Raw genomic sequence first — 24,227 nt, forward strand, 5'->3', positions numbered from 1 at the left:
AGCTATAGACTATTCACGATTTCTATTATTTGTACAGGTTTTACATTTTTATTTAAATTTTATAATTAGCAATTCATTTAATTTTATCTTTGAAGCAGATTTGCTACATGACAGCATTAATTAAAATTTAGGTCAAAATCAAGATCAAGCATCTCCTGCGCTGCATCAAGCCACTCCCATAATAGCTGGCACGGTTCAAATTAATGCACGCAGGGCATAGACTAACTGTAGCCTACATCATGTGTGTAAGACTCCAATAAAATTATTTACTCACGAATAAGTCTCTCAATGAGTAAAACTGGCTGTGTCTATATTATGATAGACAACACAACATTATAATATTATTTGTACATTTATTTTTAAATCATTATTATTGTCCCTTTGTCACAGATCTGCCAGGCTCACTCACCACCCAATCCCAGCGCACACCATACCCAGAATACTAATCACACACACCTGCACCTCATGCATTCTCATCACGCTGGCTTAATAAGTACACACCTCACCTCACTTCATTGTCCAGTCTCGTTTGTACAAAGAGGACTCTCTCGTTTCTCCAGTGACTACTCTCCAGCGTTCCTCCGTGTGCTTACTTGCTGTGCTTTCTCCAGTGTGTTCTCCAATTCTCCACGCCAGCGTCTTCTCCAGTTCCCCAGTCCAGCATCTGTCTCCCTCCAAGTCTCTGTGTCTACTATACTTACTAATACCATCGAGGTGTGTGCATTCATCTGTCCTCCTTCCGTCTCGTTCACAATCACCTGTAAGAAAAGCCATTCCATTACTATCATCATCAGTACCGACAACATATCCACTGAACTTCCTACTTACCTGCCATTACTCCTGTTGCTCTGTTGCTGTTGATAAAGTCATCTGTTTTACTATATTCCTGTCTGAGTTTACTATATTCCTGTCCTTCCGTAACAGAAGACCGGACCAAAAAGGATTAACAGCAACATGAGTTCACCCGATCCATTCCATGAGATTGTGGGTTCTCTCCAGTGAATCTTAACTACAACAACAACACTTCCTGCCACTTCCATCACCACCACCACCACTTCTTTGCCGACAGTGGTTGCCAGTCCCATGGCCAAACCAGCACCCTTCTCTGGTGCGGCAGAGGAGTGCAACAATGCTTCTACAATGCTTGTTGGCCCTGGAGATGCAGCCGCATCTGACAGAGCCAAGATCGCACTCATCATATCCCTGCTGATGGGGCGAGTGCTCCAATGGGCCGAAACTATTTGGTCACAAGCTGGTACCATCACACTGTCTCTCAATTTCATCGGGCACTTCCGTGAGGTTTTTGGCAGACCAGCTGGTGATTCTTCTGTGGGTGAGCAGCTGTATCACCTCCATCAAGGTTATATGTATGTTAATGTTTATGCTCTGAAGTTCAAGACTCTTGCAGCTGCCAGCAGATGAAATGAGCGCTCGCTCCTCACCAACTACCGGCAGAGATTGGAACCCAGCATGCGGCTGCATCTCGCTGCATACAATGCTTACTGCCTCCGAAGTCTCCATTCCAGTACACGCCCTCCTCAATTCCGGGTCAGCCAGGAATTTCATCTCTGGGAGCCTCTGCTGCCAGCTCAACCTCCCGACCACAGCAACCAAGACCATCTACCAGGTCCAGTTGGTGACCGGAAGACCACTCAGCCGAAGACACGTGCGATACAGCGCTGGTTCTCTCCATCAACATGTTGGCCCGCTGCATGTGGAAGCTCTCCTTCTCCTGGTTCTGGAAGGGTTCCACCCCTGATGTGATTCTTGGGCACCCGTGGTTTGTGCAGCATAACCCAATCTTATCCTGGACAACCGGTGAGGTCCTGAAGTGGGGCAGTAAATGTTTTCCTAACTGTTTTCCTCAAATTCCTAGTTCATCATCATCTCACTCTGAGACCCTATCCATCGAAAGTCCAGTAGAGAAATAGTCAGTTGATATTCCAGCCTATTACGCCCCCTTCAGAGACGTATTCTACCCGAAGAAAGCCTCACAGCTGCCATGGGACTTTGCCATTGATTGATTCCGGTTGAGCCAGTGCCCCGTGGGAAAATATACCCTCTTTCACTTCCTGAAGAGAAGGCCATGGAGGAGTATATTGAAGAGGCTTTACAACAAGGTTACATCCGCCCTTTGGCGTCCCCTGCTGCTTCAAGTTTTTTCTTTGTGGCCAACAAGGACAAAGGCTTGCTGCCTTGTATTGATTACCGGGCACTCAACAAAATACACGTGAAATTTAGTTATCCACTTCCCCTTGTCCCAGCAGCACTAGAACATCTCAGTGGAGCCACTGGCTTCACCAAGTTGGACCTCCGCAGCACATACAACCTCATCCGTATACGTGAGGAGGACGAGTGGATGACAGAATTTGTGACCCCTACTGGCCACTATGAATATTTGGTTATGCCATATGGGCTGTTCAATGTCCCCTCCATATTCAGGATTTCATGCATGAGGTGCTCCAGGAGTATCTCCATCGGTTTGTACTCGTCTACAAAGATAATATCCTCGTCTACTCCCGGAGCATGGCAGAACATCGCCACCACGTTGGTCCTGAAATGCCTGAGAGAATTCCACCTTTTTCCTCAAAGCCGAGAAATGCTCCTTCCATCAGTCTACAGTGCAGTTCCTTGGATATGACATAAGCATTTATCCACAACTCTACAGCTCCATCGCCTGTTCTCTCACCAGTCTGCTGAAGAACAAGCCCAAGTCTCTGTCCTGGTCACCATCTGCCACTGAAGTGTTCAAGCAACTCAAAGAGGCATTTACCGGTGCACCACTCCTCCAGCCAATCTCCATCGATGCGCCTTCTTTTCCCGCAACAGCCCGGCGGAGAGAAATCACCAGTTACAGCGGGCAGTGCGCAGGCGCAAGTTGACAGCAGACCTTTGAAGATCTGAAACTCCATCTTATCAGCCCGGTCAGAAGGTTTGGTTGTCAACCTGGGACATCTGGATGCGCCTGCCCTGCAAAAAGCTCAGTCCAAGATATATTGGCCCCTTCACCATCATCAAACAGATCAACCCTGTCACGTACAAACTCCAACTTCCTTCTCACTACAGAATTCACTCTTCCTTCCACAAATCACTTTTGAAACCTTAGCACTCTCCCACTTCTGTTTCCACAGAGACTGGCTCTTTAAAGGATTAAACTCTTGTGTCACACACTTCTCTCGTTGTTGGAGTATGCTACACTCAACTGTTAGACCAGGTTTATATTATATTTATCATCAATAAATCCAGTATGTTTCAATCTCATACATTTAACTAATTGAACATTGCTTGTTCCACAGCTAGCCACATTTTAACTATGTTCAAAGTTTTACTGAATAAATGTTTTCACAATTAACATATTTATGCAGCATCTGAATATTTTCGGTTGGTGGTCAGTTTGTGTATAAATGTATGTTTTTGACTAATGTTTTCCACTTTTGATGTCATTTCTAGCAAGAAATTACTATTGTAGTATTTAAATATTCACTTAGTTACAGCTTTCTCTGTTTTGTTATAGTCAAGTCAAGTCACCTTTATTTATATAGCGCTTTTCACAATGCAGATTGTGTCAAAGCAGCTTTACAATGATAACTGGTATATAATTTTGGCTGCACAGCAGCTCTTAAAGAAAATGGTGTCAGTATCCATCTTAAGTAAATTCAGTATTGATTCATTCCGATGTAAGAATCATTAATCAATTATTTAGTTAATTTATCTATATCAGCACTGTACAGTGATATCATCCAGCTCAGGTCAGTTCGCATACAATGGTGTCAGTGCAGGCAGATCAAAACACTGCTGAATATCAAATGTCAAGTCAAGTTATAAATCATTAAACCGTAAATTGGCTCAGAAGTCTGTCCGAAATCAGTTTCATTAGGTATCTTCATGCGCAAATGCTGTGAAGTCATTGCCTGATAGGGCAGCGAGGCAACAAGCCAGCTGCCTAAGCTTTCGGATGCAGCCTGTATCACCAAACTACAACACGCTACTAACTTACCTACAGAGGCAGCAGACAATAAGCGTAAGGATTCTCACCAATGTTTAGTGAAATACAGCAGGTCATTTCAGCATACTGTACATTGAGAGGATGACTGGCACCATATGTAATTGAAACACTTTTTAAAGAAAAAAGGTATGAGTACAGATGAACTCATTCAGATGAATCCACACGCTTCATAACATGAGATATAGGCTCCCTTTGGGGAAGCACTTCTCATTTATATATAGATATATATGACCCACCCAAGAGCTCATCGTTTTGGTCCCCCACCCCTGTTGTGTCAACGTGTCACAAAGCTATGCATCACTGATACCCCGTCAACCCCTCTGCAGGTGTCTTGTCACACCCTCTGAACCCTGTGGCTTGACCTATGACCTCCAACACCTGGAAGAAGCCCAATTCTTTATAACCTTTGACGCTGCTGTGTTCATCACTGCTGGCACCTGTTGAACACATCAGAGAGCTCTGCTATTCAGTTAAGAGACTTTCAACGTGAGGTCAACAGGTTGTGAGGGAAAGAGTCTTTGGTTCAGTTATTTTTTTAAATGTCACAACTTTCAAGTAATATGTCATATTCAGCATCTCCAAATGACATACCAATGACAGATCAAAGCTTTGCCTGCAAAAGGATTTTCATCACACACAGGGCAAATATTTTATTTTATTTTATTTCAAGTCAGACAGAAGTTGGTAGTAGGGCTGGACGATTATGGCCTAAAATCAAAGCCTTGATTAATTGAACATTTTACCTTGATTACGATTAATGAACAATTATTTTGTTTCTGTTTCTGTTTGTTTTTTTTTGTTTGTTTTTTTTTGCCCTCATTAGTTCACTGACAAGGTTTGTACTGTAAATATGCTATACTATTAAAAGGTGGGATATTTTTTCCTATTGAAAGAGCAATCTGACATAACAGATCACTTTTAGCAGTTATTTCATCTATGGTTCATAAGATTTCTTATAGATTTCTGCTCGTTGTAAATCAGATAAAGACAAATTAGCACAGTACCTGTACGTAATGAGAGTGATTGCGTGTGTGAAGTTTTGAGTTTCTAAGCTACTTTAGTGATAAAATCACTGGACAGCGCTGACAATTAGTTTCTGCATTCCTCTCTGTGCACGCGATCTTCACGTTTTGCGCAGCTACTGTTTGTATGAGTGTTCATGCCACAATGCAGCTCGGTATCGAGCACAGTATCTCTATACAATACACATCCGATCGTCTAAAATTGCTTGAATATCCAAACTGGCAAACCTTAAAGGAACACTACACTTTTTTTGAAAATAGGCTCATTTTCAAACTTCCCTAGAGTTAAACAGTTGAGTTTTATTGTTTTCGAATCCATTCAGCTGATCTCCGGGTCTGGCGGTACCACTTTTAGCATAGCTTAGCATAGTTCATTGAATCTGATGAGACCAATAGCATCTCGCTCAAAAATGACCAAAGAGTTTCGATATTTTTCCTATTTAAAACTTGACTCTTCTGTAGATACATTTTGTAGGAACTTTGCTGCCGTACCATGGGTGCAGCAGGCACAATGATATTACGCAGGGCCTGTGACCCCCTGTTTGCACAGGGAGCGTGCCTTTCAACCATGGAGACATTTGTGAGAGGCACTGCGTAATATCATTGTGCCTGCAGCACCAATGGTATGGCAGCAAAGTTCCTTGATTATTATGCTGAAATGAGAGTATAGTTCCTAGCCATATTGGCCTAGAAAATGGCAACTTTTCATTTTCCGTCGGTCATAGTATACAATGTAACTACAGAAGAATCAAGTTTTAAATAGGAAAAAATAACGAAACTCTTAGGTCATTTTTGAGCGAGATGCTATTGGTCTCATCAGATTCAATGAACTATGCTAAGCTATGCTAAAAGTGGTACCGCCAAACCCGGAGATCGGCTGAATGGATTCGAAAACGGTAAAAGTCAACTGTTTAACTCTAGGGGAGTTGGAAAATTAGCCTATTTTCAAAAAAAGTGAAGTGTTCCTTTAAAACACATACAATGACAAAGTTTAGTGAAGACGCAAAGCTCACCGCTCACACGCCGTCTCTGTGAGTTGACTTGGGAGTTCACCTCCGTGTTGCTTTCATGCCACTGACTGGAATGGGCAGAGTCACATGACTACACACACGGTAGTATGTGTTTAAGGGGGAAGCATTAACAGTATTAAAAAATGAAATAACCGAGAACCATGAGAAAATTACGTCAGTCAGAGGTTCTGAATTTCGGATTTCTGAATTACTTTTCAATTAATCGTCCAGCCCTAATTGGTAGTCCTCCTTCCACAAAGCTACAGCTCCTCATATACTATACAGTGAGCCCAAAATGTATTAGGACAATTAAAGGAAAACTTATGTATAAATGTGATTACATTATATGTTTGTTAGGTTTAAAAACAATAGAGATTGAATTTAAACATATTTGGATATTTTCTGGCTGTCAAACACAGTGGCACGTGGAGTAAATGTGATGAACTACACCTGTGATTGCTCTGCTAGAACTGTGTGAACTTGAAGGTAAATGAATTAAAGGGATAGTTCACCCAAAAATGAAACTTCCATCATCATTTACTCATTCCAATTTACTTCCAATTACTTCCTTTCTTCTGTGGAACACAATTTAGCGTATGCACACTATGGGCCCTATCATACACCCACCGTAATGCGGTGCAAGGCACAATGCAAGTGTTTTTTGCTAGTTTCAGCCCGACGCAGTTATCATTTTCATGTCGTGCGCCACGTTGTTTAAATAGCAAATGCATTTGTGCCCATATGTGCGCCCATGGCTGTGCTGGTCTGAAAACAAGGTGTGTTCAGGCGCATTGTTGGTGCGTTACTATTTTGAGGCAACAGAAATAGACTGTGCCACTGACCAACTGAAACCTTGTCTAATGTCAATGGCGCAATATTTGGTTTGCTATTTAAAGAGTGCGATAATAATAGACGCCTATAGGCGGGTGCACAAAGTGTGCACTCACACAGGGATGTGCGGCAGCACACAAACATGCCAAATATTAATAAAGGATTACAATGTAAAAGATTATTATTGTGTGCATAAAGATAAAAATGCTTTGGTGGAATCCGGCTTTTCCCGTAGATGGTCTGCTCGTGCGCACAAGCAGATCAGTTTCCTCACTACAGAAGCGTTCAGTTTTTCTGCTTGCAAATTCCGCCCTATAAATAGTGAATCCACCATAGCGCCAGCGCAACTGGCTTTTAAAGGGAATGGGAGATGAGGATCTGATTGGTTTATTGCATGTTACGCCCAAAACACACCCTTTACTCATTAAGAGAATAGGGACAACCCTTTTAGACTATGCGCCTGGCGCGGCGACCATTTTTCCAATCCTTAAACTAGCAAAAGTGAATTCGGACATGCCCTAAGTGCACTTGCGCCATGTGCTTTAGACCATGCGCTTAGATCGTTAAAATAAGGCCCTCTAAGTTCAAATCGGTGCATACACACGCGTTTTATACACGAGGCCCGAGGAATTTAAGTATGACTTAAGTGTCCAAATACCTCTTGGTGACACTGTAAACTAGTTAGTTATGTGGAAAACTGTGATGTGATGTATGAATAGTTAAATAATCTGGTGGGGTGAAGGGGGTGGGTGGCATCACATCAATCTTAGAACCACACACTGTGACAATCCAGGAGCTTAGCATCGCCTCTGCATGATAACACACTCGCTTAACTACCAGGATTATGTTTAATTGTGTTATCATGATGAACAGGCTCTGAGGTTTGGCAGGGAGTCAAAGGCAGATAATGCTTACTGGTCTTTCTACCCACCCAGTGATGTGCAGCGGTGCACTTGACAAATCCAAGAAGCTTTAACACAGTAGTGAAATGCATCCTGAAACTGCTGTCGCTCCTTTGCAGTGATTGTGTCATTGTGAATACTAAAAAAAATGTGCTGTGGTTGAAATGCCACACATGCCTTTATGATTTGAATTCTTTCTTAAGGGTGAGTCAAGTGCAGAAATCTCATAATTAGCATGGTGCTCTGCCACTATAAACATCTACACATTCTGTGAAAAGAAAAAAAAAATATTTACTTAGGGTACATACTGTACGTGTTGGAGCTATATTATCCCTTGCGGGCTGAACAACAGTACTTTGTACAAAAGGATTTTTGTTTGCTTGTGTTCAGGTGCCAGCAAATGACAATGTCTTCTGTTTTGGACAACATTAATCTTTCTTTGGCTAATTGTCCTCTTTGGTTCAAAGATGAAGAAAGCAATGTGAAATTCTTTATTTTTCCTTAAAACTTAAAACTTAACTTGACTCAATAATGTTTGTTTACATTTAGGGTGTGTCTCAATCAGCTCCCTGGTTCAGTAGTCAGGGCACTGATCAGGGAATCAGCCACATTCATTTACATGATATGCTGATTCACGACCTAGGGAGCTAGGGAGCTGATTGAGACGCAGGGTTAGTCTTATTTTTACTAGCCGTACCAGTGGTTTTGAACTTTGTACTGACACCTACTGGTGTGGATGTATGAAGTTTATTAACCAAAGCTGTTTCTTCATCAGGGTTGTGCGCCATCCAGAATTGAATGGATAGTGCCTTTTAAATTGCAATTCAAACAGGATGCAGAATTAAAATGAAATTAAATTCATATAACTATTTTTTTTTTTTTTTTTACTAACTAGAAAAATAAAGGTTGAATGTTGACTTAAGTTTAAAAGTTGAAGGTTAACAGGCCTGATACCTATGTTTGAAATGCCAGAGAAAAAAAAAAATGTATTTAGTTTATTTCATTTGGTTTATACATTTCACTTGATTTCCTAGAATTGCAGTTTAGATTAGTTAATTTCTTTTTCCTGTCATTCTGATTCAAATTCCAATTTACAACTAAAAGCGAGACATTTCTGAATTTTGCACAGCCCTGTTGTTTATCTTTTTGTTTTGTTCCTTTTCTCAGTCTCACAGTACAAATACATACATGAGCTCTCTCCCAGCAGCAACTGTTTTGGACAGAGCCAATTTGCTGTGTGTCATGTGTTTGCATTTACCATTGTTTGGACGTTCTATTTTTCCACTCATACTGTTTGGACCACTGAATTGCACACATGGTAATCCATGCCATCACTCTGGACTATGCTGCAGACTGTAGTATATTGTTTTTGGTGTATTGTTTATATTGTTAATGCATTGTAAAATGCCTTTTATAAAGAAAACATATTATTATTAGTAACTGGTGAATTGCACGACATGGCCAGTCATGTGGTGTCAACATGGCAGCACACAAGGGGCCAATCCACTCCATGTAGAATAAAATGTCCTTCTCTAGAAGAACAATACAGAGCCAATGTCTTCAAAGGGACAGTTCACCCAAAAATGAAAATTTGATGTTTATCTGCTTACCCCCAGCGCATCCAAGATGTAGGTGACTTTGTTTCTTCAGTAGAACACAAATGATGATTTTTAACTCCAACCGTTGCCGTCTGTCAGTCAAATAATGCGAGTGAATGGGAACTCGATCTATAAGAGTCAATAAAACTTGCACAGACAAATCCAAATTAAACCCTGCGGCTCGTGACGGCACATTGATGTCCTAAGACACGAAACGATCGTTTGTGCGAAAAACTGAACAGTATTTATATAATTTTTTTACCTCTAAAACACCACTATGTCCAACTGCGTTCAGCATTCGCTTAGTGAGGTATGATCACGCTCTGACAGCGGCACTCATTGAAGTATATGTATGCGCAAGACATCACTGCCGTTGTCAGCGCAATCTGACCTCACTAAACGAGTGCTGAACGCAGTTGGACATAGTGGTGTATTAGAGGTTAAAAATGATATAAATACTGATCGGTTTCTCACACAAACTGATCGTTTCGTGTCTTAGGACATCAATGTGTCATCACGAGCCGCAGGGTTTAATTTGGATTTGTCTGTCGTGTTTTATTTACTCTTATAGACGAAGTTCCCACTGACTTGCATTATACCACTGACAGACCACAACGGTTGGAGTTCAAAATCATCATTTGTGTTCTACTGAAGAAACAAAGTCACATACATCTTGGATGCGCTGGGGGTAAGCAGATAAACATCAAATTTTCATTTTTGGGTGAACTATCCCTTTAATAGGTCTGTCACCATCTAAGAGGTCCATGGTGATGCAAGGGGTCTGCAAATTATTGTTTGATCTCAAACTATTTTTCGTTATGTGTGAAACAAAAAAACAATGTTAAGTTGTTTTCAATAAAATCTAAGGAAGTCACACTGTAATGATGTTTTTACGTACGATAATATGACATAGAACATATTAACCACAAATATGTGCTGATATGTGTACTGCAGATGGTGAACTTAGACTGACCATCTTCAGTTCCCAAAATACCCACACAGTTGCTTCCCACCACACAGAGTACCCTTTCATCTTAACGCAGGTGACATGACCTGTCTATGCTTGCACACAAGCACACACAATTCCCATCTATTTGTCAGGGATTTATCAGGGACTGTCCTTTGTCACGTCTGACACAAATGAATCTTCTTTTGGACAGTAAAACAGCTGCAAGGGAAGTGCTTTTCGATGTCTACTGAAGTAAAATATTTTATGTTTAACTTGACTTGATATAATGCCGTTTAAAAGCTGTTTGAACGGTCGTATCCATCAACACTTCTTCATAATTGGACTTCTCTTTGTATTTCCTGACGTAGCCATTCCCAACAGGTGAGTAGATTTTTTTTTATTTCACCCTTTTTATTTCAAGCTTTGTAAGATCTATGCATGTCTACAGTATATCTATGCAGACTTTTAAGGATTTTTTTTATCCTTCATCCACAAAAAGCACAACCTGTTTTTCATGTTGTTTGAGGGTGTCATTGTTATCCTTAAGTCAATACAGTATTAAATGCTAGTTTCTAACATATAAAAACAGTTGATTTTAATGACATCTGAATGTCATCTCCATCCACGCTGATCTCAAAACATTAAAAGATGAAAAGCTGTTGAGGTGAGAACAACTTTTTATTTTTCTATGCAAAAACAAAAATCTAGTTAAAAATGTTTAAAAATAATTGGAGATAGATATGTAATGAATGTTGGTTAAACAGATGAAAAACCAATAATCATAAAAATGTTCATATCAGGTAAATGTGTTAAGTGGTATTAGTTAGGTTTAAAATACAAATTTTCATAATTTCTACCCCATATAGTTTTCAGTTCATCATTTCTGAATAGTCAAAAATTTATATACTATACTTTTAACATATGTCCTAATTGTAGGTACTGTAGTAGGCACCAATGTGTGTATGCACATTACATATTCCAGACTTCCCCGTTTTTTATTTTTTATTTATTTTTTTGCTCTCCAGAGGAACTGGACTGCACCTCTCTTCGCTGCCAGTTTGGTTGCCAGATTGAGAGAGAAGGTGAAGTGGGCTGTTTGTGTCCTCCAGGGCTCCACTTGGCTTCAGATAACAGAACCTGCAAAGGTGATGCCTCATTCCTAGTGTTTCTAGTGTCTTATCCCAACTTCCATAGTGTTAAACTTAGATCGATCCTCCTATATAGACATAATTGTTTAACTTTTGCATTATGTGTTGGACCTATGTTATAGGTAGACTATTTATGAAATTGGACAAATTTAACAATGATTAAACCTAAGGTCAGTGGGTCCTACTTGGACAATGATTGGATATATAAAAGCATAAATGGCACTGTTACAAAAATGTGCCATTTTTACTTGGAGGGGGAAAAAAAAAAATCAAAATGCATGTTGTTGCTAGCTAAGGGAAAGAGTGTAGGAAACAGCCTCCTTTGAACTGTCAGAATTGTTGGAGTGAGGTGAAGCAGCATATGCCAAAAGATATCATTTTGGCATCTACTGAGAACAGGTGGGGAGACAGCTTCCCATGCAGCATACAGGACATTTCAGCAACCCCCACATAGCAAGCTAATGGCTCCTACCTACACAGCCAGAAAGTCTATCATTAGCAAACCCTAAGCCTAATGTTCATGATACTCTTCTCCAGCCCAGAACATTTATCAGATGTTCAGAAGATCCCAAAGGTGTACAGTCATCCTGTAGAAAACAATAGTATGAAGTCCTCATCCAAATTAAATGTAGAATATGATAAGGCACGCCACAGCTCATTCAGCATATAGAGTTGGTCTTGTTAGAGAATTTAAAGCATTTTCTGTCACTGCAGAGCCACTATAAGCATCTACTTTGTTCTTTTTGTTACAGAAATTACTAGCCACTGTGTTTATGACCCTATAGATTACAGTCTAATGTTAAGGTCACAAATTAACAATGAGCGAGAACATCACAGCAACTCCGTGTAATGTTGCTGCAAACTTTCAGGGAGCCTTTAATTTACTTGCTTAAAGAGCAAAAATATCTTCTGGGCTTTTTACCTTGTTGTTAACAAAGGTGCACATTTCAGTGGTTAAAGCGATCACTTGTTGTTTTATCCCCAATGGAGGTATTTTTTCTTACACAAGGGGTTGTATTAGTTTAGAGTTTGTTAGAATCCTTTAACAAAATTTTGAGACTATGGCCACGTTCACATTGTAAGTTTCTGGGATTGACAACCGCATTTACTTACAGGTGTTTATCTCGAAATGTCCCATTCACACAGCAACATACAGTTGTGTCTCAAACACTGTCTGTATGAACGTGCAGCGAGAGTTAAGCCTGTATTATCTTACTAGTAACCATAATGACAGTGACCAATGTAATATTAAAGATGGCGACGTCCATAAAACTGAAAAGTCTTATCACTTTTGACATAAGAGACTATTTGAACCGTGAGTTCATCCATCAAAACGTCATTAACCAACAACAGCATGCAAACACGCTAGCCGGAGTCTTTAACTGTTGCACTCGCATGTCACGTCCTTTGTGAAGTCTTGCACATGACACGGCATTTAAATTTGGAAAAAAAAACATGAAACTAATGGGAGTCACTCTGGTGGAGAACAGTGACAGGATCTAACATCTTAAGATGATGCACAGCTCATATCTCTGTCTCAGTAAGTTACCGAAAGCGAAACCACACACAAAACACCTTAGAAGAGCGACTTTCTTGCACTGTATGACATGACAGACAACTAGTTGTCCAGTCCAGTTCCATTCATACAGCGCAGATTTTCTGAGAATGTGGTTGAGTCCTGAAAATTTACAGGTGTGAGTTCGGTTATAGAATGCGTTTGTCACTTCTGTAAATAACTGTACTGTGTGTGAACGTATATGAACGTACAAAATACTGGACTGACAACCGTATTCTGCTGCTGTGTGAACGTGGCCTGTGTGTGTTGGTTAATCATATGGACACTTTTCACATTTCCAGGGATCTCACAAAGGGGAAGTCATCATAGTTCGGTAAACTTCTATAGTGGTGAACGGAAACAACTACAACAAAAATAATTTTTTGCATTCCCATTTGCACCAATAGCAAAAGAGTTTCTATGACCTTACAAAAAAGGAAAATATATTGAGAGAATGATTACATTGGTCAGATGAGAGAAAGATTTGCCATCACTCCCTCAGCCGTTGTATTAGAAATACTCACACAACAGTGTTAACTAGTTCCCTATCAATCACATTTGACGTTATGTCAGAACGACTGACGAATTGGCTTAAAGAGACGGCAGACAGGCCAATTCTTCCCTGCATGCCAATTCTGCCCTGCATGCCATGGCCCTCCTCTTAGTATACCAGGCCAAGGCACTGAAAGAGCTGCAGGAGGGTAGTTCTGATGCAAGGTTGATGCAGGAGCTGCACACAACGATGGACCTAGGCCAACGACGAGGCCAAGGGAGCGCCATCTCTGGCTGAAGGAGGTCAAAAAAGTTTGCTTTCTCGACTCCCCCATCTCCCAAGCCGGTCTCTTCACCGACACTGTCGAGAACTTTGCCCAGCAGTTCTTTGCCTAGTAGCCATTGTGGGCATGTCTGTTGTCCCCTTGTTCCATCTTGTATGGTGTCTCGAAGCCTGGTTAGCCCTTACCAGCCTATCTTGTTAGGTCATTCGGATGATCAGACACGGCTATGCGAATGGTTTGCAGCGATCGAGCTGAAGGATTCATACTTTCATGTCTCAATCCTACCTCAACACAGACCTTTTCTATTCTTTGCGTTTGAGGGACATATCAGCACAAGGTCCTTCCCTTCGGGCTGTCCCTGTTGCCCTGCATCTCCATGAAGAAAGCGGAGGCCGCCCTTACCACTCAGGTCGCTTCATGCCACCCACTTTCCTGGTGCGCTCAATCTACAGCCGGTCACTTAGTTCGACCTGTTTGCATCCCCAGAGACAACCCACTGCCAGTTCTTTTATTCCCTGACACTTGGTATGGATGCACTGGCACACAGCTGGCCCTGGGACCTATGCAAGTATGCGTTTCCCCCAGTGAGCCTGTTCGCACAGACACTGTGCAAGGTCAGGGAGAACGAGGAACAATTCCTGATGGTTGTGCCTTATTGGCCCACCCGGACCTGGTTTTCAGATCTGATGCTCCTCATGACAGCCCCTCTCTGGCGTCCAGACCTCTGGGGGTGGGGGGGACCTGCAGGCATTTTCAGTTAATGAAGCGTGCCTGGAATTCAGGCCTGCTGACTCTCAAGTCACCCTGAGACCCTGGCCTGGATACGTGCCCAAAGTTCCCACCACTCCTTTCAGGGACTAAGAGGTGAACTTGCAAGCGCTGCCCTTGGAGGAGGCAGACCCAGCCTATGCGTTGCTGTGTCCTGTTCATGCTTAGCATTTGTAGTGGACCACACCCAGAGCTTCAGAACCTCAGAACAGCTTTGTCTGCTATGGAGGCCAGGAGAAGGGAAAGGCTGTATTCAAACAGAAGTTGTCCCACTGAATAGTGAATACCATCGTCTTGGCGTACCAATCACAAGATGAGCCATGCCCCCTTGGAGTGAGAGCTTGTGGAGTGTTGCGTCCTCCTGGGTGTTGTTGCATCCTCTCTTACAAACTTACATAGAGCTGCGGGCTGGGCAACACTTAACAGGTTCTACAATCTCTGAGTGGAGCCGGTTCCTTCGCATGTGTTGGCTACAAACAAGTAATGTACAGGAAGGCCGGCTTGGTGTCCTGCTTGCAGCGCCATTCCCCTCTGAGGACGGGATACGAGCTCCTCAGGTGAGTTCCCCGACTAGCGAACCCTGGTGGAGTTCCTCCAGCATCCTCAGCAGTCAGATGTGGTGGAGACATCTGACGCCAGGTCTAGTACTTGTGTGTAATGTCCGATTGGTCAGCCCCTTTACTAGACTAGATGCCCATATGCTGTGGTTCCCCCCTGGTGACCCCATATGTGTATTTCCACCATGTGGCTTCCCCGTTGGCGAGCCTGTGTCTTTCCTTTGGCAGAGTCCACTCTGCCATCTCTGTAACGGTATTGACTCCATCCCTGCACAAGGCGGGATCTACCACAGAGATCTTCCATATGTAGCACTGCCCCTTGTCATTAAATTAGTATACTCCATATGTTACTTCCCTATGGGCAGGATGTAGTCTCTGCAGCGTTCCTTTCCAGCTGGAATAGGCATGCTTTCCCAGTGTTATTCAATAGTCTCACTGTATAGGGTTAAATGGAACATCAGTGATTGACATTCTTCATGCAAAGCCCTTTCCTTTCTTCTGCCCCAACGGGTGAGGGGGGACCATGCGGCTTACTCGGGGAGCTGGAAGGGGCAGCAGTTGTGGCATCTTCCATAGGTATCCCAATTCGTCAGTCATTCTGACTTAACGTTGGACGTGACTGACTGATAGGGAACATCTAGGTTACTAATGTAACCCCCGTTCCCTGAAGGAGGGAGTGGAGACGTTACATCACATCTCCACAACTCCTGTACCTCCACTGGCACAGCTGGGACCCCGTCTTGCCTCCTCAGTGGAAAACTTAAAGTGAGTATCAGCACGCTGCCTTATCTGAAAGTGAAAGAGCAGCTTGCGATGATAATCTCACTCGCCAATGTGCAATGGCTTGTTCTGTTACCACTCAAAGGTGATTGGGCTCTCAGACGAGATCCCAATTCTTCAGTCGTTCTGACGTAATGTCAGACATACATTACTAACATAGACGTTTTCTGAAATTTAATAAAGGTAATATAACAAAGTATAGTGTTATAAAAATATATTCAATTTGCTAGATTTGCTTTGATTGCATCATCACAGTCTGTGAAAAGGGTCCATTGTTGTATGTTGTTCCTATGATAGAACTGAACCACACTGGCATACAACTGAAATGATAATTTTATCTTGTGACTTTCTTATCACATCTACTAATCATTTATGTCTTTTGTAGACATGAATGAGTGTGATGGTCTCTCGCACACCTGCACAGAACGCCAATCCTGCAGGAACACATTTGGGAGTTTCATTTGTGTCTGTAAGGATGGATATATCTTGGGAACACTTCAGGATACAGTCACATGTCGAGGTATCTTCATCTACAAAGGCATAAAGTTATTCATGACTAAACTGCAGAACTTAGTGTAGACTGCACTGAACACTGTAAAAAAATTATTGATTGTTTAACTTAAAAAAAGCAAGTAACCTGGTTGCCTTTATAATATTATATTCTAATATTATGTAATCTGAACAACATTAGTGAATCAAAGTTCTCAAAGATTTATCAAAGATTTGAGAAAAAAGTTGTGATGAATCTTGAAAATATTTTTTTTTTACAGTGAAGAGCAGTACCTGATTCTCTTTTACCACTTTTAAGGCCCGTTCACAGTGTCCATACCATGGAACAATAATTTTTATACTAAGTATTCTTTTCAAGTTGGATGAATTTTACTTGGCTGTCAGTATTTTGTCATTCATCAGCTGGAAGAAAAAAGTTCTGGTGCCATATTCACAAAACATTTTATCTTACCACTAAGAGTTCTCCTAAATAGCAGTAAAAGTTCTTAGCTAAGAGTTTTCTCTTAAAACCTATTCACAAAGCTGCTGAGACAAACTTTTACTAAGGAATAGACTGAAATCTTATGCTAAGAGTAAGGGCGGGGTTGACTTCATTGCCATGGACTATACACACAGTGATTAGCTGAAGTCAGCGATTTAATCATAGAAATACGGCTCCAGCATGCACTGTCAAGCCTCTACAACTGATCCAGAATGCTGCAGCAAGACTGGTCTTCAACGAACCGAAGAGAGAGCACGTCACTCCTCTCTTCATCAGTCTGCGTTGGCTGCCAGTAGCTGCTCGCATCCAATTCAAGGCTCTGATGTTTGCCTACAGAACGACCGCTGGCTCTGCACCGCTATACCTCAACTCACTACTTCAGACTTATGCGCCCTCCAGAAACCGGTGCCATCACAAAGGGGCACAAATCACTCTCACGGACCTTCTCAGGGTCTGTTCCTGGCTTGTGGAATGACCTACCACGATCTATCCGAGCAGCTGAGTCTCTAGCCATTTTCAAAAAAATGCCAAAGACGTATCTTTTTCGTCAGCACTTGACCCAGTAATAGTAGCACTTACCTTGATTTCTATTCTTCCTTCTATTTGTGTATTTAAAAAAAAAAATGAAAAAAATCCTTGCTACGAGCACGTTACTGTCATAACTGTGACTTCACACAGCACTTACGTACTGTTGTTCTCATGTTGTTTTGATTGATTCTACTATTCTCATTTGTTAGTCACTTTGGATAAAAGCGTCTGCTAAATGACTAAATGTAAATGTAAATATTGTAGAATGAGGTGTCATGTTTCCATATTAAAATAATGGTTTTAAAATACAAATGTTGTCCTATTCAAATAAATATTTTTTAATAAAAATGTTGCCAAAGTCAAAATATATATACAGTTTACGAGTACTAGTTTACTGTGTATACTAGTAAGTGTCCACCTCTTGGATGTCTGCATCTCAGGAGAATGCAGAATTCAAGTGACAAATTACGTATTATAAACAAAGTTTGGGAGAAACACATTCGAACAGTCTTTCTAATCAGCTCGAGAGGAGGAATATATACACAGACGAGAGCCGACTCGCCTATAGTTACTTCGACAGTTTTCTGCATCCCTCTGCCACCCTGCTCTTCACTCTCGGCTGGAGATATGGGGAGAACTCTTTGGCTAAATTCCAAGCTCTGAGCCCTCGATCCCCTTGGGCAGCACACCAAATACGCTTATTATATATTTTTTTTTATCTATTCAATCATTTGTAAGTGTGAAACCTTTGGCACAAGTAATCAGACAATATTTATTTATTTGTTAAAGATTTTTTTTTTTTTTTTGGCGTCTCATCGTAGATTCTAATCTATAAATCAAAATGTATTGCATTTATGAAGAAAAGGTTCAGCACCCAAGGCTCTATCGCTATTGCCTCAATGGTGTAGGCTACAGTGTCTTTGGGTGGATTAGGACTGTTTGTGATTTGGTCTTAGTGACTTAGGAGTCCTCTTGACTACTACTAACATTTTACAGACTTAGGAGCTAGTTTCAGCACTAAAATGCTTTGTGAAATACTCTTAGAGCAAAAATGTAGCACTCCTAAAATTAGGACTGACACGCCCATTATTTTTAAGAGTTTTTCCTAAATTGGCAAGTTATGAGCTACTTTTAAGCCTTATGATGTTTTGTGAATACGGCCCCTGAAATTGATTCTAATTATATTTTTATTTCTTATTCATTTACTATATGGTTATAGATGTTGTTACAGTTATCATTTATGGTGTGTGAATGGGACTTGAGTTACAATAAGTGATGCATGAGTTCTTCCAGCCCAAACAGTTTGACAGTTTGAAGATATTTATTGTTCCCACACAAACACTGATTTATGTGAGGCTTGCCATGTGTAACAATTGTCGTGTGTGTGTGTGTGTGTGTGCGCGCGCATGTGTGCGTGCATGTGTGTGCTTAGAAATTCTCAGTTATTACTCAATTTCTCAGTATTGGGCCAAATTTAGCTCTTGACAAGTAAATTTCTCACTGAGTCTTGAGTACGGAGACAAAACATAAAACAAGCTACAAACCTGAAAAGTTTGTATCAAGGAATTATTTTTCATTAATCTGTTCAGCATATTTAGATGTATTGACCATTTGATCGCCTGTTGCTTCTATTTTCTCACCAAAATGTGTATGGCTACCCAATCAATCAATATGGGTCAACACCATCAGATACAAAAATAATGTGTCAAATATCGATTATACTGTAACTATTATCAAATCTAGCATTCACTTCAATGAGTGAATGAACTGAAACTACAGCATGAATAATTGCGTAATACTATGATAAATCAATAGAACTGTTACCACAATCAGAAAATCTTTAATTGTTTTTAAAACTTATATGGTGTTGACAAAACCATATTTTGCATGCAGAGGTCATTTTGTGGTGTTGCTAGCTTCTAACAGGACTTTAAAATGAGGAAAATTATCTAATTAGGGGCCAAGCACCAAAGGTGCATAGGCACCAATTGTAATTGCCGTTCTTAATATTATTCTTCCGTTTCCGCTCTGGAAGTCTATGGCAGCCCATAGAACAGCTTGCGGGAAAGTTATGAAATTTGGCACACAGATAGAGGACAGTCTGAACTGTCACCATAGCAAATTTGGAGTCTCTAACTCAATCCCTCTAGCGCCACCAGCTGTCCAAAGTTGCACTCACGTTTATGCTAATAACTTTTGAACCGTAAGAAACAAAATTATTTTTTCTTCTGATTCCTTGGCTCAAGACGAATCGATTGCATCCTATGATGTAATTTTCCGTCATGAAAATTTTTCCTCCATTTTGAATTTTCTGAAAAACCTAGTAGGCCTTTACTCCGATTTTAACGAAAATTGAACCAGATCATCTTCAGATCATGCCGACAAAAGTTATGGAATCCAAGTCGATTTCTCAAACTGTTTCCGCAAAACACACAAACAAATTTTTACGTAGCACTTGCAAAAATAGACATAAGGCTGTATCTCCGCAACACTTTATCGTTAGATTGTGTGTGTTATGCACAATCTAACTTCCGTTTTCTGTGAAATGGATTAGATCACTTCCGGTTTAGGTCTTTTGTATGTGCTTCATGAAAAATTAGCTGTTTTATTCAAGATAACTTAAAGGGAGCGAGCAAAGATGAGCATAACCGATGTCCCCCGCATATGCAGATTGATAGTTTTTTTCATTTTTCTTCTTCATATTCCGTTAGTTCATACTGTTGTTAACACTTTCTCTCACAAGCGAATGCAATGAGACCAGTCTTCCGGTTTGGTCTTGTGACATTTGACAGGTACCCTATTCAGACCAAACTTGGTATATCATCACAAGCATGGCCTGAGGCAACATGCAGCATTTCGGCGCAGCGCCACCTACTGGTCCAGAGATACAAAAAAATGGCTATTTTTGCTTATAACTTCTGAACGGTTTGTTCAAAAATCTTAAATTTGGTCTCTTCGGGGCATCATGTCAAGTCGAATGATATCAAATTTTCCCATGTTGGCCATTTTGGCTGTTGGCCATTTTGAATTTTGTGCTAAAATGCTGTATGAATGCATTAGCGTATCATTACGAAACTTGGTATGGGTCTTTGGCACCATGCCCTGACAGTACACAAAAAGTTTTGCCGCAGCGCCACCTTGTGGTCAAAATTTATAACAAAATTTACAAAAATAATTTTAATAATTTGCTAATAATTTTTGACTATATTAACCTATTGTAATGAAACTGGTCTCGGTAGATTTCTTGGGTCATGCTGATAACAGATATCAAATTTGCCATAGTCGGCTGAACTTCGTCCGCCATATTGTTTTTCTTTAAAAACCTACTTTTTCGAACTCCTCCTAGACCGTTGCTCCGATATTCACAAAAATCGAACCATATCATCTTCAGACCATGCTGACAGAAAGATGGATTTCAAGCCGATACGTCAAACCGTTTTCGTATACCGGAGCAATGAATTTCAGGCATGATGCAAAACTGACTCTTAAAGCTGTATCTCTGCAATGCTTTGGCATATTGACACCATACTTTGCATGAGTCACTGCCACCTTACTTTGACCATACCACAGCAATTTGGTCACAGCGCCACCTATTGGTTGAAAGTGATGAATCATTAAATCATTATTATTGACGGTATTTATGATTTTTCTGTCATTTTGCCTGAATATATCTTTAATTGCTTAATGTTGCAGTATGTCTGATGCTCCCAGCTGTGCTGGGATGACTTGTTGTGCCTTCTTTTAAGCATTTCCTGCTTGGCCTTGATAATTGCTGCTTGCAGCTATATTTATTATTATTATTATCCAGTTATTTTATAGTTTGTGCTGACGGAGCTGACAATATTGTGGTTGTGTCACAAAAAAAAGACAGATCATATAATCACCAGATTACAGCAAGTGAAAATATGGACTAACTTTGAAATTACTATTATCAAAGTCAAGTCATCTTCATTTATATAGTGCTTTTTACAATACAGTTGTTTCTGTTTAATCATAAATATCATAAGGTCATAAATATCTAATGGTGTTGACAAAAAGGTACCTTATATATAAGTAGTAAGCAATAATGTAAATATAATTTTGATAATATAAAACAAATATCATTATATTTTCTCTTTATTTTATCAAAATTATAACATTATCATAATATTGTCATAATTTTGATAATATAAGGGGGGGAAATCAAATTTGTGATAAGAACATTCTATTGACCATCTCTGATTAATTTCAAAGTGTAAATGTTGATATTTGAATTAATGACAGTAGGTAACGGCAGATAAAGTTGTGAGACACTAGAGACGGGGTTGAAGTGATTTAGAATAAGTGACCACGTTGTGTACATTTTACACAATTAATTTCCTGATTCAGTAGCCTGACTCAGCAGTCTGATACAAAAAAAAAAAAAAAAAATCAGTAGACATATGTTGAGTCTAAAATACATTAACAATCCAGCCCTTATATTTTTACAGACAGGCGAGTTCATCAATAGCTCTCACCTGAGTTTTCCTCTCTTATGCGTTACAGATAAAGATGAGTGTCTGACAGGCAACCATCGCTGCAGCCACCAAGCTAGCTGTGTGAACACAGAAGGCTCGTACACTTGCCAGTGTGAGAAGGGCTATGCTGGCGATGGCTTCAGATGCTGGAAGAAGAGCAATAGACTGTCATTGGCTGCTATGTACTTCCAGTATAAACGCTCAAAACAGATCAGGCCAGTATAGAAACCACTTTAACAGACACAGTATCGCTTAAGTATGGGTCTTTAGCTTAGTGTTTATTAGTTTAACTTTGATAGCAGATAATATAAAATCAAGAAATTAAGCCAAAACACCTAAGGGGGCATGTTGTAATGGTATTTGGATTTACTTTTGGATTTTCAGTGTATTATTTATCTATAGATTTAATTTATGTATTTGAAAAAATTATATATTTCATTATAAGTAGAAAAAAAAAGGTTTTAGGAAAATTGAAGGAAACTTTTTGAACGAAACTTCAAATTACTTTATACTGTAATGACTAAATAGCTCCTGACATCAGTACTTCTTAATAAAATACTGACCTCTGGTGGACAGATGTGTTTTCTAGCCCTTAACCAAGGGGCTTCATAGAATCCCTTTATCGGTAGATCTTCGATATGTTCACTCTGAATGTAATATTCAAGAGTACAGAATGAGGAAAGGCTGACTTTAATAATTAAGGGAAAGCGGTAAAAATGCAAGTGCACTATAGCTCAGGTCGAGCTCTTGCTGGTACTCTGAGACCACTGGCAGTGGTGGGAATGGGCAGCTGCATCCAGACTCCCTTAATCCATTCATGTTCACCACAGCAGGTGTCACATTGGACCTTCACAGAGAAAGAGAGAGCACTCGAAACCCTGGAACTACTTACGGGACAGCCGAGAACAAAGGAACGAAATGGGGGAACATACAGCCTCATCGAATAACTCTGACCACAATGCCTGGAGAGGGGAAAAATTCCACAAACTCACCACAAAAAACGCGATAAAACCTGCTCTTTTTCATTCGAAGCTGTCAGAAAGCATCTATACAAAGGACACAAACAGAAAACATTTCAGATAAAAGGTTCCAGGCCCCTTTTTACGAAGCAGACCTCACACCAAGTTACATGTAATTCCTACCAGAAACTGGTTTATTTACAGAAAAATAAGATTTAATGCCAAGCTTGGCACTACAAATAAAAAGCAAACAAGTGGAGGAAGCTAAGAGAGGAGAGGAGGGAGTGAAAATGAACTTGGGGAGAAAAGGAAACTCACACAGCAGTGGAAAGTTCCTCTGTGTCTTTCTAGTTATTTTTCTCAGTTCTGTTTATATGTCACTCTGAGTGCCTTTGCAGATGACACTGAAAGGGCAGGCCGTTGGTGCTAATGTATCACCGCTGCTGCTATTGGTGTTAAGTGAAAACAATTAATATGTAAATCTAATTTGGACATCTGCAGTTACAACAACTCTTTCAGCACATCTATTTAGGAATTCAGGCTTTCATTATTAAAAAAAAACAATATTACCATTTTCCAAGCAGCTGAGTGATGACTAGAAGGGCTGCAAAGAGCCAATGACAATACAGAGCTGAGGGGAGTTGGAGGGTGGAGGGATGATAGTGTAACCCGCCACCCACGTTGCTGAAAAGAGCGCACGCTCAAAACACAGGCACTGAACTATAAAACGACACAGACCCCTGTATTACTCGTGCTGTCCCATTCACTTAGGGTGATCTCAAACAGGCTTTTTCATCGCAAGTCTTTCCATGATTAGGGCCGCAAGTCTCCCGATGGGGACCGCGCTCCGGCACGCACCCACTCTGTGAGACGTAACACGCTGTTTCCGAGAGCTTAGCACGGTGACTGAAGCGGCCACCTGCCCAATTATACAAGAAAGTGGTACAGGTCTTAAGCATTTCCTGAAAGTCCTGAAAGTACATCCTGTTTTGACACTTAGGTAACGTGGACATTTAACCGAAGTATGCATGACTCAAAACCCCACAAGAATGCTTAAAAAGGGTCAAAATGACTTACTGGATTTCATGTTTTTCTTCAAATGCAAAAATGTTCAGAATTGTACAATATTCATTGTATATAAAATTGTGTGTGTTTGTGTACCTGGTATTCCCTACATTATGGGGACCAAATGGCAAGTAATACCAGTAATTTTTGACCTTGTGGTGAATTTTTTTTTTTTTTTTTTTTTTTTGTCCCAATGAGGTAAACAGCTTATAAATCATACAAATTTAAGTTTTTTTGAAAATGTAAAAATGCAGAAAGTTTGAGGGCAAAAGAATATACAGTTTGT

At 40.4% G+C, this 24,227-nt stretch overlaps 1 long non-coding RNA gene across 1 annotated transcript in view; it reads right to left on the reverse strand.

Annotated features, from left to right (window-relative positions):
• The window catches only part of LOC125272077, a 70,532-nt gene that overhangs the window by 39,876 nt on the left and 6,429 nt on the right, over nt 1-24,227 (reverse strand). The window contains exon 3 of the long non-coding RNA XR_007185761.1: nt 21,918-22,063. This is a non-coding gene — a long non-coding RNA (uncharacterized LOC125272077). The remainder of the gene's footprint in view (nt 1-21,917; nt 22,064-24,227) is intronic.

This window comes from Megalobrama amblycephala, linkage group LG7, assembly GCF_018812025.1.
Source record: "Megalobrama amblycephala isolate DHTTF-2021 linkage group LG7, ASM1881202v1, whole genome shotgun sequence".
In the NCBI taxonomy this organism is placed as follows: Eukaryota; Metazoa; Chordata; class Actinopteri; order Cypriniformes; family Xenocyprididae; genus Megalobrama; species Megalobrama amblycephala.